Source organism: Pelophylax lessonae (genome assembly GCF_965119305.1).
Source record: "Pelophylax lessonae genome assembly, chromosome: 3".
NCBI classification, from domain to species: Eukaryota; Metazoa; Chordata; class Amphibia; order Anura; family Ranidae; genus Pelophylax; species Pelophylax lessonae.
Window position 1 is genome coordinate 10614236 of NC_138770.1, and position 17706 is coordinate 10631941.

At 44.2% G+C, this 17706-nt stretch overlaps 1 pseudogene across 1 annotated transcript; it reads left to right on the top strand.

Moving 5' to 3' along the window:
* The first annotated feature begins 2413 nt into the window (after positions 1–2413).
* LOC309550216 lies at positions 2414–8743 on the top strand (annotated as a pseudogene). The gene is made up of 3 exons: positions 2414–2473; positions 7235–8067; positions 8237–8743. The product of its transcript is annotated as an uncharacterized misc_RNA (transcript).
* The last annotated feature ends 8963 nt before the right edge of the window (positions 8744–17706 follow it).

A 17706-nucleotide genomic window follows, 5' to 3' on the forward strand; every position in this document is an offset into this window, starting at 1 on the left:
GGTTGTGGTCATCTCAGTTGCCAGAACCCACACCTGCCTCCCTGTCTTCATCTGACTTGGCTGATAGAAGAGCCCTTCGGGCAGAAGCCCCTGAATTCATACCCTTTCATATGCTTCCAGAAGAAGCAGCTGAGGATGAAGATCCTGAGGAGGAGGTTGCACCCTTCTCTGAAGAAGAACTGACCTCTCTTGAACCATCAGGTTCCTCTGTGTTGGAACATGAGGAGGTGGACATTGAAGAATCCTCAGAAGTGCCTGATCCTAGTACCTCTGAGAGCATGCCTCCACGGGAACAGAGGGAAAGGAGAGTCATTCACCCACCTAAGAGACTGACCTATGATCAATTGGGTGAATGTTCGGAAGAAGCTGTTTTTACCTCCAAAAGATCTCCTGACCAGCCTAGTTCCTCCACTGTAGATTTGGTGGGGGACAACCCTAGCTCACCCCCAGGCACAACTGTACAAGCCACCCAAGTTTTGGGGGGTCTGTGAGAGATCATGAGAACAAAGTATTGAAGTAGAAAACGTTTGCATTTAAGTTTGTACATAAGGATATTGGGTTTGGCCATTATAATAAGCACAGTTTTTGATGTTCACAATTTGGTTTACTTTGTGAGTTAATGTTTGCGCACATTTTGTTGCTCTGACCTCACTATATGTTTTTTCTCTTTCTCACCTTTTGATGTTTTTTTTTTTTACAACACAAACTTTAAGATGTAAGTGTTTAAGAAATTGCAAATGCACATGTGCTGTTTAAAGGAGCACTATATAAAAAAGCACTAGAAATCAGCACTATATTAACACTGTAGAAATCACTTATTTGCTTATTAATTGCACTTTATCGTTTACTGTTGCACTGCTATCAGAAAACAAAATTGGATATATTCAGATTGACTTATTTCAGCAAAATGTTAATGTTTTTGTTGTATAATGCCAACCTATGCACTAGGGTACATACTGTTGACCTCTTTGGGGACCAAAGTTTCTCAAGTGGGGGGAGTGTGTAGCGGGGTTAAACATGCCTAAAGACACTGTTTGATATGTGGGAAGGAACTAGGCTCCCTCTAGTGGTAGCTGCATGGAATTTCCCGGGCTGTGACTTCCTTTTCACAAGATGAAGAAACTACATCTCCCAGGCTGCTTTGCGAGATCCAAGGTGCACGGCTGCACCGCACGGCACTATGGGGGAAGTTATTTAAAGGAAGAGAGAAGCGCGCGAAGGGGGGCCTTTCTGCGCTGGACTCTGAGGAACCAGCGAACGAGAGTGAAGGACTGACACTGGATATTGGGCCAGAGCCTTTTAGCCTGGAGGGACGACGTGGAACCGTCCCATCTCAAGCACGAGGCACATTCCTGGAGGTCATACTGCTGTTTGCCGAGACCGGAAGTCATCCGCCAGAAGGACCCCGCGCGGCTGGCATATAGCCAAAGGACTGAGACCGCAGTGGAAGCGCGCGAAGGAGAAACTTCTGTTGGTGAGAGGGCACATGCCCAATAACTGACTTTATCTGCTGAAGAGACAGTTTTATCTACAGATAGCGGTAGCGCAGCAGGAGGTGATAAAACCCCGGGGTTTATCACCATACTCTCTCAGGAGACTCATAGACAAACAATAAGGTCTGTAAAGGAGTCGCCAGAGGCTTATCTCTCTCGCAGAAGTTATTGCTCAGTTACGCAGACACCCTGCGGTGACAACTAACAGCTCGTTGTTTTCTCTCTCTTGATCTTTATTCCTAATCTGGATTACAAATGAGCTCTATTCAATAACCTTGCTAGCGAAGATCAACAAGAAAGAAGAGAACTCTGGGGGAGGGACTCAGATAGGCCCACCTACCTGGTACTGTGTCTAGCCTTAATGCAGGAGGAGTGTGGGGGTATTCTTTTACCTTTTTAAAGCTGTTTTAAATAACCTTTTATGGACTTGTATTGTATTGTATTGTATCTCCCCTATTCAATTTGATATATAGTAAACTAAGTTTGGTTAATTACAATCTTGTGCGTTGTTCCATTGTGTCACCCAGAAGGACTACTATTCAAGAAGGTAACAAGGTATTGTTGCATAGTGAAGTATTGTATTCCAACCTGTGTATCTATTTGATAGTCCAGTCCTATTCTGGGTCAGTTGTGCCTGAGGAGGGATCGAGCCAATTTGATTGGGTTGTTAGGCAGGGTGTAGACCCAATAATATAATCAGCAGCTCCTGCGGGGGTGGTGCTACATAAGAATTTACAGTACATACACACACAGCACAAGGCCGTGTTCACATTACTAGGTGTTTCTCAGGGCTGCAGTTCCTCTGATCTCCACAAGGTGATCTCACTTCTATTCAGACAGGAAGTCTCTATGAAATACAGACAGGAAGTGATTTCAGGTACACACAGGAAGTGATGTCAGATACAGACAGGAAGTTCCAGATGAAAGGTCAGTTGGGAGGAAGTAGAGAGGAGAGATTACTGGAAGTGGCTGCTGAGGAGGTAATAAGATCTTATTTTCTATTTACACCCAGTAACCCCCCCCCGTCATGTCCGTACTCTTTCTCCATAGTCACTGTGATGTCTTTTATCTCCATATAGTGTGGAAACCTAGATCAACCCCTTCAGGGGGATCAGTTGATGAATAATATATCTACCTTCCAAAGCTGGCCATACATGGTTCAGTTTTATTGTTCAGCCAGCGGAATGAGAGAAAAAAAAACTGAAGCGATTCCCCCATCCACACATCGGAGCACTATTGTATTCTGACAATGGGGGGCACTTCTCCGCTATCAAAATACACAGATTAGTGATGAAACTATCGGCTCACATGGAGTGACTTTTATCCGGCAGTGACTACACATGGATGGAAATGTGACCGATCCCTGCTGAACCAGCTGAATTTTCATGTATATTTCCTTAAGTGACTTCCTCCCCTCCCCCGCATCTCCTTCATTATGTAAGTCATGCTGAGATAATCTCCCATTGGCTGAGCAATATTCTCATTTGTCTCTGAGCTCCTTCTTGCTATTCCTCGTCCTGCCTGTTATTTCCTTGGATTGATTTTCTGTGTAGTGACCCTGGCTTCATTGCTTGGATGCGCTCGTCTGTTGCTTTCCCAGACCTTTATCCTGATTCCTGGATCTCCTCCTCATCTCTCCTCCATATCCTCTTACACAGATTTTCTCCACACCTACAGTGACCCTGGGAGGTGGAAAGTTGGCACCAGCATGCAGCAAAATCCATCCCCACCATTAGGAGCTCCGTAGAAAATTGTCTGCTATTTGCACTCCATTCCTCTGCACGTCACCTGATCACATGAGAGATTACTTTCACACTTTACTGACAGATTTTTCTATCAGAGTTCACTCTTCAGTTTAGGAGAGGTAGGATGCACCCTGGAACAATGATTTAGTTTGCAAGGGAGCCTCATGTAGAGGACTCTTAAATCTCTCTATTCATATGTCCCTCCCTTCAGAGTCTATATGTCCTATGACATCACACTGACCTCACAGCTCCCCCCCCCCATGTCTCTCTCTTGGACAGAGGGGTGGCTGTGGACGTTGTATACTTGGACAGAGGGGTGGCTGTGGATGTCGTATACTTGGACAGAGGGATGGCTGTGGACGTTGTATACTTGGACAGAGGGATGGCTGTGGACGTGGTATACTTGGACAGAGGGGTGGCTGTGGATGTCGTATACTTGGACAGAGGGGTGGCTGTGGATGTCGTATACTTGGACAGAGGGGTTGCTGTGGACGTGGTATAATTGGATAGAGGGGTGGCTGTGGACGTGGCATACTTGGACAGAGGGGTGGCTGTGGACGTGGTATACTTGGACAGAGGGGTGGCTGTGGACGTGGTATACTTGGACAGAGGGGTGGCTGTGGACGTGGTATACTTGGACAGAGGGATGGCTGTGGACGTGGTATACTTGGACAGAGGGATGGCTGTGGACGTGGTATACTTGGACAGAGGGGTGGCTGTGGACGTGGTATACTTGGACAGAGGGGTGGCTGTGGACGTGGTATACTTGGACAGAGGGGTGGCTGTGGACGTGGTATACTTGGACAGAGGGGTGGCTGTGGATGTGGTATTCTTGGTTTTTTTAAAAAGCGTGTGACACAGTTCCCCACACAGGGCTAATGTGTAAGTATAAAGTCTACAAGCTGTAAAATCCATTTGTAAAAGGGATAGAAAATTGGCTAAAGGACAGAGAATAGTGGTTAATGATTCTTACTCTGAAAGGTGTAAGGTTATCAGACCGGTGTGGGTATAGGATTGAATATACACAGGTTTTCTATGTTGATTAATCTGAATGGACTTGGGCCGTGTTTTTTCAACCAGATTAACTATGTAACTATGTGTGTGGATGTTATCTATATCATTGTGTGTGTCAGGTTCCTATAAGGTGTCAGGATGTCACTGTCTATTTCTCCATGGAGGAGTGGGAGTATTTAGAAGGACACAAGGATCTCTACAAGGACGTCATGATGGAGAATCAGCCGCCCCTCACATCACCGGGTAAGAGGAGACTTTATTGTAAAGGAGAGAGCAGTACGGAGGATCCACCTAGATCCCCCATCATCTGATAAACACATAGAAACAATGTATTCAGTCAGTGTGTGTGTTTCCTACAGATGGATCCAGTAATGGGAACCCACCAGAGAGATGTCCCCGTCCTCTGTATTCCCGGGATTCCACACAGGAAGGTCACACCATCCCCCACCATCATCAGGTAGATGAGGAACAATCACTGATAGTATCATTAGGATCTGTACATTATCTGCATTGTTACCATTGATGTCATTTTTATTATATATTCAGAGTGGAAACCTGAGAGATTCTAAAGTTGAGGTTAAAGAAGAGATAAAAGAGGAGGATGATGAGGATGGGGTGATGGAGGAGTCAGAGTTTCTAAAGGAGCACAAAGATCTGTACCAGGACACCATGGAGGAGTCATCCAGCTACAGAAACCCACCAGAGAGGTGTCCCCGTCCTCTGTATTCCTGGGATTCCACACAGGAAGATCACACCATCCCTCACCATCATCAGGTAGATGAGTGACAATTATTGGTAGTTCTGATTTATATACAGTATATTTGTTACAATTAATGTTTTATTATATATTCAGAGTGGAAACCTCGGTGAGTATAATATTGATGTTAAAGAAGAGTATAAAGAGGAGGATGAGGAGTATGGAGTGATGGAGGAGTTTTCAGAAGGACACAAGGATATGATGGAGCCACCTAATACCAGGAACCCACCAGAGAGATGTCCCCGTCCTCTGTATTCCCGGGATTCCACACAGGAAGGTCACACCATCCCTCAATGTTACAAGGTTGGTGGGATGGATCATCTAGAACATGGACTCATTGAAGTGATTTTTTTAAATGTGATGTCACAATATTGAAGCTTATGTTTTACAGATGACCTCTTCTATTATTTTCTTGGTATAGTGTGAAGATCCAATCGATATAGAATTTGAGGTTAAAGCAGAAGAAGAAGAGACGTATGTGAGGGATGATCAGCAGTCTATGGAGGAGGATGGAATAACGGGGACATTTATAGAGGAGGACACTCCTACAGAGATCAGCACAGGTGGGTCATTAACACTAAATACATTCCTCCACCCATACTGCTCACTGATTGGTCCAGAGTAGGTCAAGGACTGGGTGATATCAGCCTGCAATACCCTGGTCACTTTCCTGAGCTGTGTTCCCTGTCCTGTATTCCTGTATTTCTCTCGGATAATCTTCCTTCTCTGTGCTGCAGACACAATTTATGTATCTAGACTGGATTTATGGAGATTCTGGGGTTCAGCTGGCAGCAAAATGTTTGTTTTCACCAGAGGAGTTACTAGATCTTGGCACCTGGGGTCAGGGTCGGGACAAGGGGTGGGCAGGAGGGGTGGCTGCCCTGGGTACTGTGGTATCATGCGGGGGGGGGGCACCATAAGGAAATTCAGGGGGGAAGGGATCTGTGTTGGGGGGAGGAATTTAAGGAGCAGCAGGGGCTAAGAATTGTTATAGGAAGGGAAATTTGGGTGTGTGCTAGAAGTGGGGATTCATGGATGATTTGTGTTGGGAGTGGGGTGGGAGAAGGGGATTTGTGCTAGGAGGGTCAATTTTGGGGGGTTTGTACTAGAATAGGTGATATGGTAAAGGGGGATTTGTATTAGGGGGAGAATTTATTTTGTGGGGGATGGGATTTTTGCTAGTAGGGGTGTGCGGAGTAATCATGCAGATTAATGCCCAATGTTTTTTTTCTATATTTTGGGGGGGGGGGGGGTTTGCTGACACATAATGCTAAAACATATTGGGCTGGGGGGGTGCAGTTTGGCATGTTCGCCCTGGGCAATAGGTGACCTTCTACCGGCACTGCCTGGGATATGTGCTTTAGATTTCCTTCCTCATGCCCAGGTCTAGTAAGTTCTCTGATAGAGCAATACTCCCGGGGTTACTTACTCTGCTGTTCACTGGCTGTGCCTGAGTTATGAGTCCTGACCCTTACACTGTATAATTTTATTGTACATTATATACGCCTGATGCCTGCACTATATACTCTATGTTGTACATTATATACGCCTGACCCCTGCACTATATACTCTATGTTATACATTACAGACCCCTGCACTATATACTCTATGCTGTACATTACATTCTCCTGACCCCTTCACTATATACTCTATGTTGTACATTACATACTCCTAACCCCTGCACTACATAATCTATGCTGTACATTACATACTCCTGACCTCTGCACTATATACTCTATGTTGTACATTACATAGTCCTGACTTCTGCTCTCTCCCCTCTACCCACTGCTATATATACACATAATATGGGTTCTCTTTTGTTACACCCATTTTCTACCAGCTGAACATTTTATATCGGTAGATAGTGAGTAGGTGTCCCGCATATCAAGCCGTTAGACTGAGTCACCCTCTACCATTTACTAGTTACCTTGAGGGGGGAATTGTAAGATCCTCAGAGACAAAGCTGCCTGATGTGGGCGGAGTCCTGGTTTAGGGGAACCAATCTGCTGATGTCTAGTAATAATCTTTTTATTTCTATTTTAGTACATGGACGGGAGATGAGGAAAACCTCAGAGGATTGTCTCACTTTGTCTCCAGACTGTAAAGTAGAAGACAAGTACATCACACAGTATAGTCCAAGAGAAAACCCGGCTACCTCAAATGTCCATCCGGCACCACACAGTGTAGATAGACCATCGTATTCCTCTTATCCTGAGGAACCTCAGACTGTGAGGGACAGTGCCGATCCATCGTGTTCCTCTTATCCTGAGGAACCTCAGACTGTGAGGGACAGTGCCGCGCCATTGTATTCCTCTTTTCCTGAGGAACCTCAGACTGTGAGGGACGGTGCCATCCTTCCAACAGATAAGAGATTTTTCTGTACTGAGTGCAGGAAGTGTTTCAATTTTAAATCCAAACTTAATGTGCATAAAAGATCTCACACAGGAGAGAAGCCATATTCCTGTCCTGAGTGCGGGAAATGTTTTTCACAGAAGTCTGATCTTTCCAAACATCAGAGATCTCACACGGGGGAAAAGCCATATTCCTGTCCTGAGTGTGGGAAATGTTTTTCACAGAAGTCACATCTTTACACACATCAGAGATCTCACATGAGGGAGAAGCCATATTCCTGTCCTGAGTGTGGGAAATGTTTTTCACAGAAATCACATCTTTATATACATCAGAGATCTCACACGAGGGAGAAGCCATATTCCTGTCCTGAGTGTGGGAAATGTTTTTCACAGAAGTCTGATCTTTCCAAACATCAGAGATCTCACACAGGGGAAAAGCCATATTCATGTCCTGAGTGTGGGAAATGTTTTTCACAGAAGTCACATCTTTACACACATCAGAGGTCTCACACGAGGGAGAAGCCATATTCCTGTCCTGAGTGTGGGAATTGTTTTTCACAGAAGGCTGATCTTTCCAAACATCAGAGATCTCACACAGGGGAAAAGCCATATTCCTGTCCGGAGTGTGGGAAATGTTTTTCACAGAAGTCTCATCTTTGCAGACATCAGAGATCTCACACGGGGGAGAAGCCGTATTCCTGTCCTGAGTGCGGAAAATTTTTTTCAGACAAGTCCAATTTTTACAAACATAAGAGATCACACACGGGGCAGGAGCCACTTCCCTGTTCTGAGTGAGGGAAATGTTTTCCACAGATGTCCAATCTTGCAAGACATCATTAGTCTCACATGGATGAAAATACTTATTCCTGTCCTTAGTGTGGGAAATGTTTTCCAACAAAAATAAATTTGGTTATTTATCAGAGATGTCACACGGGGGAGAAGCCATATAAATGTCCTGAGTGTGGGAAAGGCTTTCCACAGAAGTCCCAACTTCACAAACATCAGCAACTGCACACAGGGCTGAAGCCATTTTCCTGTTCAGAGTGTGGGAAATGTTTTGCACGAAAATCATACCTTGTTATACATCAGAGGTCTCACACGGGGGTGAAGCCATTTTCCTGTCCTGAGTGTGGGAAAGGTTTTGTACGAAAAGAAAACCTTGTTACACATCAGAGGTCTCACACAGGGGAGAAGCCGTATTCCTGTCCTGATTGTTGGAAAGGTTTTTCACAGAAGCCCCATCTTAACACACATCAGAGATCTCACACGGGGGAGAAGCCGTATTCCTGTCCGGAGTGTGGGAAATGTTTTTCAGATAAGTCCACTCTTTCCAGACATCAGAGATCACACACGGGGGAGAAACCACTTTCCTGTCCTGAGTGAGGGAATTGTTAATCACTGAAGTCCTGTCTTCCTGTACATCGGGAATTCCACACAACCCTCGAGGTGTATTAGGGTGGGAAAGGTTTTCTATATGAATGTTGCTGGACATCACAGCTTTATGTGGGGAAGAAGCACACCCTGATATACATCTCAGATATACTCCATGGCTGATCTTCCTCATGTAAGAAACACTTCATAAGGAGATCAGAGATCACCAGAGACATGGATAAAGTGTTGTCCTGTGTTGGCCATTGATAGCAGTAAAAAATAAAAATGGAGTCTGTGACGGAACTGCTTGGCACCCTGACTAGGTGCTTCCTTCTGCCAAACCGTGCTTCCTACCCTCCAAACCCTTCCGGGCAGACTGAGAACTAATACCAGCCCCTTTTACCCCAAACATCGTACACAGATGAGGTAAAATCAAGGTAAAATCCAAAGGAATGACTGTTTATTGAAACTCAGACACATACTTCATACCGTACAGGAGGATATCCCCTCCTGATCATATTACCGTAACAATACAAACTGTAAACAAGAATATAATTAACATAACTAAGGAACAGCCAACATGAACTATGCTCCCCCCTCTAGCAACTGATAACTTACAGTGATATACTTAACATGAGCTAATTAACTGGTCACTTAAACCAGCCTAGGTGGAGGGGACAATACTAGCAGACAGACAGAGACAATAGAACAATGGGAGAGATCTACTTACAATAAACACATTATAGCAGGAGGCCCCAGTGGTTTGAGCTGATTACATAACATCTACAGTCATTGCTGGTTTGAAGCATAGAGGCCCCAAGTATGGATATGGAACCTCCAGTTCCCAGAGTCTGTGTGTTTTGGGGAGACATAAACTTGAATCAGAAACAAGACCTCTCCACGGATCCCCCAGGCATATACCTTCCAAAGAGTAGTGTTAGCTTAAATGCCAGGGCCCATAGTCAGTGGGTAAGAGGCTCGCTCCCAGTCCTCTCCAAAAGCCTCTGTCCTGGTTAGGTCTGTCACAGAGTCATTACCTTTCATTGGCTGAGTACATTTTGTGGTGTGAGCTTTCAGAAACATTTAGAGGTCTATTTAAAAATACAAAAATAGTTGAATGAGTGTGACCAACATTCGCCCAGCTGTGACAAGTTTTGGCAATATTTTATTTCATATGATCATTGGCTCCATCTAGTGGCCATATTGCTTTATTGCACTATTTTTACTGATGGAGGATTTCAGGAAAAATACCGTAATATGGCCTCTAGATGGCGCTGGCGATCATAGGAAATCACTGTGTTAATTAAAATACAGCCAGAATTTTTAACAGTTGAATGAATGTTTGTCACATTCGTCCAATGAATTTTCGGTAAATCAGGGAAAATAAACAAGCGTGGTTAGTGAAAGCAGCGCAGATTACACACACTACACATTGTTAGGCACACAGTTAACACTTTGATTGCCCCTAGATATTAATCCCTTCCCAACCAGTGTCATTAGTACAGTGACAGTATAGTATTATTATTGATGTATTGGTGTCACTAGTGATGTCGGTGTCAGTTAATGCCCCTCCCAGTGAATGTCAGCTAGCGCCAAATTGCCTGACACACTATAACAGTCCCACTATGATTTGCTGATCACCACCATTACCAGTATAAAGTCAAAGCTGTGTAAATTCCACCATAGTTTGTAAACTATAACTTTCACTCAAACCAATTAATATACACTTCATGGGATTTTTTTTGTTTTTACCAAAGTCATGTAGCAGAATACAGTTGGACCTAAACTTATGCAGACATTTGATTTTTTTTTTAATAATATTTTTTTTATTGGATATATTTTACAATAGAAATAGTTTTTTTTTTTAATGTTTGATTTTTTGTTTATATAATAAAAAATAAACCCAGTTGTGATCGAAGACCACACAAAAAGCTTTATTTGTGTGAAAAAAATTATATAAATGTAATTTGTGTACAGTGTTGCATGACCGTGCAATTACCAGTTAACCACTTAAGCCCCGGAGGATTTGGCTGCTAAACGACCAGGGGTTATTTTGCGATTCGGCACTGCGTGACTTTAACGGACAATTGCGCGGTCGTGCGACGCTGTACCTAAACGAATTTGGCGTCCTTTTTTTCCCACAAACAGAGCTTTCTTTTGGCGGTATTTGATCACCTGTGCAATTTTTTGATCACGCGCTATAAACAAAAAAAGAGCGTCAATTTTGCAAAAATAGCAATATTTTTCCCTTTTTTTTATATGAAATTCCCCCCAAAAAAATGTAAAAATCAAACTTTTGATTGGTTTGCGCAAAAGTTATTGCGTTTACTAACTAAGGGAAAGATTTTTGTCATTTTTGTTGTTTTTTTTTTTTTAACGCGTAATGGCGGCGATCTGCGATTTTTTTTGCGGTACTGCGACATTGCGGCGGACAGATCGGACCCTTGACTGACATTTTTGACACTTTTGGGGTTACCAGTGACATTTCTACAGTAATCAGTGCTATATATATGCACTGTTACTGTAAAAATACACTGGTAGTGAAGGGGTTAACTTTATTTGAGAGGGAGGGGCTGTGTGTCTCCCTAGGGGCGAGATTCTAACTGTGATTGGCTGTGGCTTCAGCTGTATGCAGAGTGATCAACGGATCTACATAGTAGATCCATATGATCAGCTCTCATACAGAGGGGAGAATGACAGGCAGCTTGTTTACACAAGCTGCCTGACTTTCTCCCTCTCCCCCGCCGATCGCAGAGTGACCGGCGGACATCGGGTCCGCCGGTCACACGCGCGGGGGGGTCCGTGACCACGCGGGAGCGCGCCTCCGGCGGCGCGTGCTCGCTCCCTAGACCCTCACAAGCTAGTGACGTAGCCCTACGTCACTTTGCCTATGAGGGGCTGACCGCCGACGTAGATCGGCGTGCGGCGGTCGGCAAGTGGTTAAAGTAGCGCAGTGCTGAATAGCAAAAAAAGGCTCTGGTCATGAAGGGGGTAAAACCTTCCGGAGCTTAAGTGGTTAAACCAATCATTAATTTAAAACTAAAAATGTGCATTTGGCCATTTGATGGCGCTAAGTATAATAGAAATTGGTGTCATCACCCGGGCTTGTCGGCCTCCTGCTTCAGGGGGTGTGGCCAGATGGACACGTTTCTACACATATGGTGGACTTGTCCTAAAGTGCGCCTCTTTTGGATGAGGGTACACTTTTATTTTTTCAGGTACGACATTCAATATTACCAAAGATGGAAGTATTACCCTACTGATGTGTAGATTGTGTGGAGAGGACGGTCTATCTGTAAATAAATGGCACTGTCCCCTGGGATAAATTATGAAATAGTTATGTAACCAGGTTGGTAGGTGACTGATAAGGATGGAGGGAGGGAAGGGAAAGGAATGAGACAAGAAGGGGGTAAGTCTACCAAACACTGGATGTGGGGATTTGAATGTGCCTGTCTATTAATACCAAAGACCAAAATTGTATAAAAAAGGATGATACGTTTATTGACCTATCTGCATGTTCCAGACACAAGGTGCTGACTCCAGGAACGGCTGGCAGTAAATCCTTGGACAGACTTACTTCCTTTTCTCTTTCTTTCTCATTCCCATTAAAATCAATGAATGCTTTTACACTGGGGGGGAGGGGGGTTGCTGGTGGGGCAGTGAAAATAATCCTGCAAGCAGCATCTTTGGAGCATGTTTGGAGTGCTAAAAAGAAGCGCCTCAAAAACGCCCCTCTCTATTGAAATGAATGGGAAGCACCTTTTTGAAGTCGTTTTTGAGTTGCGTGTCCTGCACCTAAAAAGTGCTGCAAAAGCGCTGTGTATGTAAACGATCGCCTTGTAGAGCAACCCATTCAGTTCAAAATAGAGATAAAAGGCAAAACATTTGTGTATACTGTATGTGTGTGCATATACAGTATATAGATATACATTTATATACAGTATCTCACAAAAGTAAGTACACCCCTCACATTTTTGGAAATATTTTATTCTATCTTTTCATGTGACAACACTGAAGAAATTACACTTTGCTACAATGTAAAGTAGTGAGTGTACAGCTTGTATAACAGTGTAAATTTGCTGTCCCCTCAACATAACTCAACACACAGCCATTAATGTCTAAACCGCTGGCAACAAAAGTGAGTATACCCCTTAATTAAAATGTTCAAATTAGGCCCAGGGTGTCAATATTGTGTGTGGCCACCATTATTTGGCAGCACTGCCTTAACCCTCTTTGTGCATGGAGTTCACCAGGTTGCCACTGGAGTCCTCTTCCACTCCTCCATGACGACATCACAGAGCTGGTGGATGTTAAAGACCTTGCGCTCCTCCATCTTCCATTTGAGGATGCCCCACAGATGCTCAATAGGGTTTAGGTCTGGAGACGTGCCAGTCCATCACCTTTACCCTCAGCTTCTTTAGCAAGGCAGTGGTCGTCTTGGAGGTGTGTTTGGGGTCGTTATCATGTATGAATACTACTAGCCTGCGGACCAGTCCCTAAAGGGAGGGGATCATGCTCTGCTTCAGTATGTCACAGAACATGTTGGCATTCATGGTTCCCTCAATGAACTGTAGCTCCCCAGGGCCGGCAGCACTCATGCAGCCCCAGACCATGACACTCCCACCACAATGCTTGACTGTAGGCAAGACACACTTGTCTTTGTACTCCTCACCTAGTTGCCGCCACATATGCTTCACACCATCTGAACCAAATAAGTTTATCTTGGTCTCATCAGACCACAGGACATGGTTCAGTAATCAATGTCCCTAATCTGCTTTTCTTCAGCAAACTGTGGGCTTTCTTGTGCATCATCTTTAGAAGAGTCTTCCTTCTTGGACGACAGCCATGCAGACCAATTTGATGCTGTGTGCGGCGTATGGTCTGAGCATTGACAGGCTGACATCCCCCCTCCCCACCTCTTTAACCTCTGCAGCAATGCTGGCAGCACTCATACGTCTATTTCCCAAAGACAATCACTGCATATGATGCTGATCTTGGCGAGGTCTGTTCTGAGTGGAACCTCTCCTGTTAAACCACTGTATGGTCTTCGCCACCGTGCTGCAGCTCAGTTTCAATGTCTTGGCAATCTTCTTATAGCCTAGGCCATCTTTTTGTAGAGTAACAATTCTTTTTTTGTCAGATCCTCAGAGAGTTCTTTGCCATGAGGTGCCATGTCGAACTTCCAGTGACCAGTATGAGAGAGTGAGAGCGATAACACCAAATTTAACACACCTGCTCCCCATTCACACCTGAAACCTTGTAACACTAACGAGTCACATGACACCGGGGAGGGAAAATAGCTAATTGGGCCCAATTTGGACATTTTCACTTAGGGGTGTTTTTGTTGCCAGCAGTTTAGACATTAATGGCTGTGTGTTGAGTTATTTTGAGGGGACAGCAAATTTACACTGTTATACAAGCTGTACACTCACTACTTTACATTGTAACAAAGTGTCATTTCTTCAGTGTTGTCACATAAAAAGATAGAATAAAATATATACAAAAATGTGAGGGGTGTACTCACTTTTGTGAGATACTATATACTTTATTTTGTACCTAAGATCATCAGGACAGATACCTGTATACACAACACATTTTGGTCCGATTTTTTCCCCCCTGTGTCCGCCCCAGGTCGGGTGAATTTTTGGGGGGTTCGGAGGAAGGCCGTGTGCTAGTAAGCCATGTTTGTATTTATTATGATGTACATAAATACAGATTATGTTCTATGCTTATGAAACATGAATATCGAGTCTGTTTATTAAGAGAAAACTGTCTGTACATCATCATAGTCCTGAAGAAGCCGTGGGTGAAACGCGTTGACCAGTGAACAGATGAATATAGAGGAATATGATCCGAAGCAAACACAGTGACGTGCCTCCTTCCCTAATGGTTAATGCAAACAGAAAACATGAGGCCGGTCACCAACTAAGATATCCAAAAATGGATCCTGAACGTAGTAATTTATTATACATACAGTAATTGATACAAATGTTGACATCAGTAACAAATATGATGCAGACATGTATACAAAAAAAGCTGACACAAAGAAATCCATATAGTAAGGAGATTGTTATAATAGTAATAAGATATATTCAGTAATAAAGTACATGGCAGTCACTAAATGTTACATCTAAGTGAAGAGAGGAAATATCTATACCTACACGAACCTTATGATATATACCAACTTATCCTTATATATGTATGATGTACATGAGTGAAATTAGTAGGAGACATTGATCTCCTGTGTACGAGCTGAGCTCAGTTTGGGGCCAGTTTCCTCATTTTATTGAGATCTAGTTTTAGATCAATCAATAAATGTTATTTTAGGATAAATCCATGTAGTTGTTATCTGTCTCATGCTGTGCCCTTAAAGTCCACACATATGACAGTGGTTCCTTGTGAACATCTGTAGGTTCCCATTTCTCTGAACAGATAGGATGTTGGGACTCTCAAGATAGCTCTGGTTTTTCTTCTCCTATCCAAGTTCTCCAAATAAAACATAAAAACACATCCCCTAGACTGGTCATTGGAGACAACGAGCGGAAGAGTGTGTGCACCTGCCTGTGTGAAAATACCCTGTATCTGGCTGTGGAGTAATCAGTGGGAGGCTCGGGCAAACCAATATCCAAGCGGCTCCTGTGGGTGTACCGCTACGCAGAAAGCAAACCTTGCTTCAACAAACAGTTCTCTCCTCAGGACAGAAAAGAAGACAAAGGTAGGCGACTGCACCAAACTTAGATAAGATGCTGCAATGCACATCGATCACCCAGAGAGCAGAGTCCTCTCCATAGGTTTTCCTTTTGGTTACTCCCTAGCAGCCCGCATGGCGTCTGCTCCCTTCTGCTGACCTCAAGCCAAACATACTCACGTGTCCCGGACCTCTTCCACAGGGCAATCGATGCATCCGCAGGGGGACCCGGATCCTAGAGGCAGGAACACAACTGATATATCTGGGTTGGGCACGCTTAGGAGACATGTGCAGAATGGATAGATAGATTCGTTATGTTACTAATTTCGTTTTGTTATGGAATTCCTTTAGTTTGGTTTAGAAATTCGTTTACTTTTTTTTAGTTTTCGGTAAATTTCTTTTTGTTTTTTGGTAAAGTTTGTTTAGTTTATTCATTTTCTAAAGAATTTCAACTTTTCAGAACTATCGGGATTCCGATTGGTCGAAAAACAATCGACTGATTCGAATTCTGTGTGAAGAAATTGCTGGTTGTTAAGCAGGGGGCTGGGAAGCCGGCATCCATACCAACCGATGGCTCATCAGCTTTCAGCGGGCTTCCTCACTGACAGATGAATGGAAAGAAAAGAATGCCGGCAATAGAAAAATGTTTAGAAAAATGTTTAGAAAAATGTGATGGGGTCCCCTTCAATCCATACCAAGACCACGCCAAAATGTAAAAAATTACTGGCGTGGGGTCCCTCCAAAATCCATACCAGACCTTTACCTGAGCATGCAGTTCGGAAGGTCAGGAAAGGGGGGACGAGCAAGCGACCCCCCTCCTGACCCATACCAGACCACATGCCCTCAACATGGGGGGTGGGTGCTTTGGGGCACCTCTCCCCCCTCCCCCAAAGCACCTCATCACCATGTTGATGGGGACAATGGCCTCTTCCCCACAACCGTGGCCTGTGGTTGTGGGGGTCTGCAGGAAGGGGGCTTGTAGAAATCTGAAAGCCCCTTTTACCAAGGGGACCCCAGATCTCGCCCCTCCCCCCCATGTGAATGAGTATCAGGACCATAGTACCTGTACCTATTCACCAGAAAACTGTCCAAATAAATAATAAAAACAACACACACACAATTTTTGAAATATCCTTTTCATGTTGAAGACATGTGGCCTGGTATTATTAGGGAGGAGGGGGGGGCCCTCACTAGTCACCTCCCACTTTCCTGACCTGCCGGGCTGCATACCGGGATAAAGGGTCTGGTATGGATTTAAAAGAAGAACCCACGCTGTTTTATGTTTTTTTTTTTTAAATATTGGCCCCGAAGAGCCTGGTATGGACTGGGGGAAGGGGGGGGGGGATCACGCCTTTTTTCTTCTATTGCCGAGCAATACCGACATTCTTTTCTTTCCATTCCTCTGTCAGTGGGGAAGCCCGCTGACAGCTGATGAGTCATGATTGGTAAAGATGCGGGTGGCCGGCTTCCCGGCTTGTTGCTTTACAACCAGCTATTTCTTCACACAGAATTTGCATCGGTCGATCGTTTTTTTTTGACTGATCCGAATTCTAATCGCTCCGAGAAGTTGGAATTTGTTAGAAAATGAATAAACTAAACAAATTTTAACAGATTTCAACTAAATTGATTACAATTTCATTTGGAGATTTGGATACATCCGAATCTAGGAATAACCAAAAATTTGTTGGAATTTGTATTCGCAACGAAACGAATTTCACAAGTCTAACACTTAATGGCCACCCGCTGACAGCTGGGCTCCCAGCCAATTCAAATGGTCGCCGAGGGCAGGGCCCACTTTCCAGGCATTGATCCTCTACAAATTGTGCCATAACACCACCCCGCTGATAGCTGGGGACTCAATGACCACTCGGGACATCCTTGAAGACTTCTGAATACCAAAGGAAGCTCCTGACATCCGCACAGCTGCCCAGCACCAGACCCGCCCACCAATACATCCAATAGGTAGGAAAACTTCATACAAAAATGGTTCTATAAGTGAGGAGGACAAAAAAGGAATGCAGCCATTGGCTTATCCAGAATATTTATGGGGGTGGGGTCTTATGGGGGAGGAACGAGGGCGGGGCTACCCAAACGTATGCTGCCGTGGACATCTGCAGGAAAGCACATTATGGCCACTAGATGGAACTGACCATTATAGGAAATCTCAATTCACCATGACTGGGGGAATGCGGGTCACATTTCATCAACACATTTATAACAACCAGACCAGTAAGTGTTTGTGAAATCTTCCCGCACAAAATGTACTCAGCCAATAAAAGGCAATGAC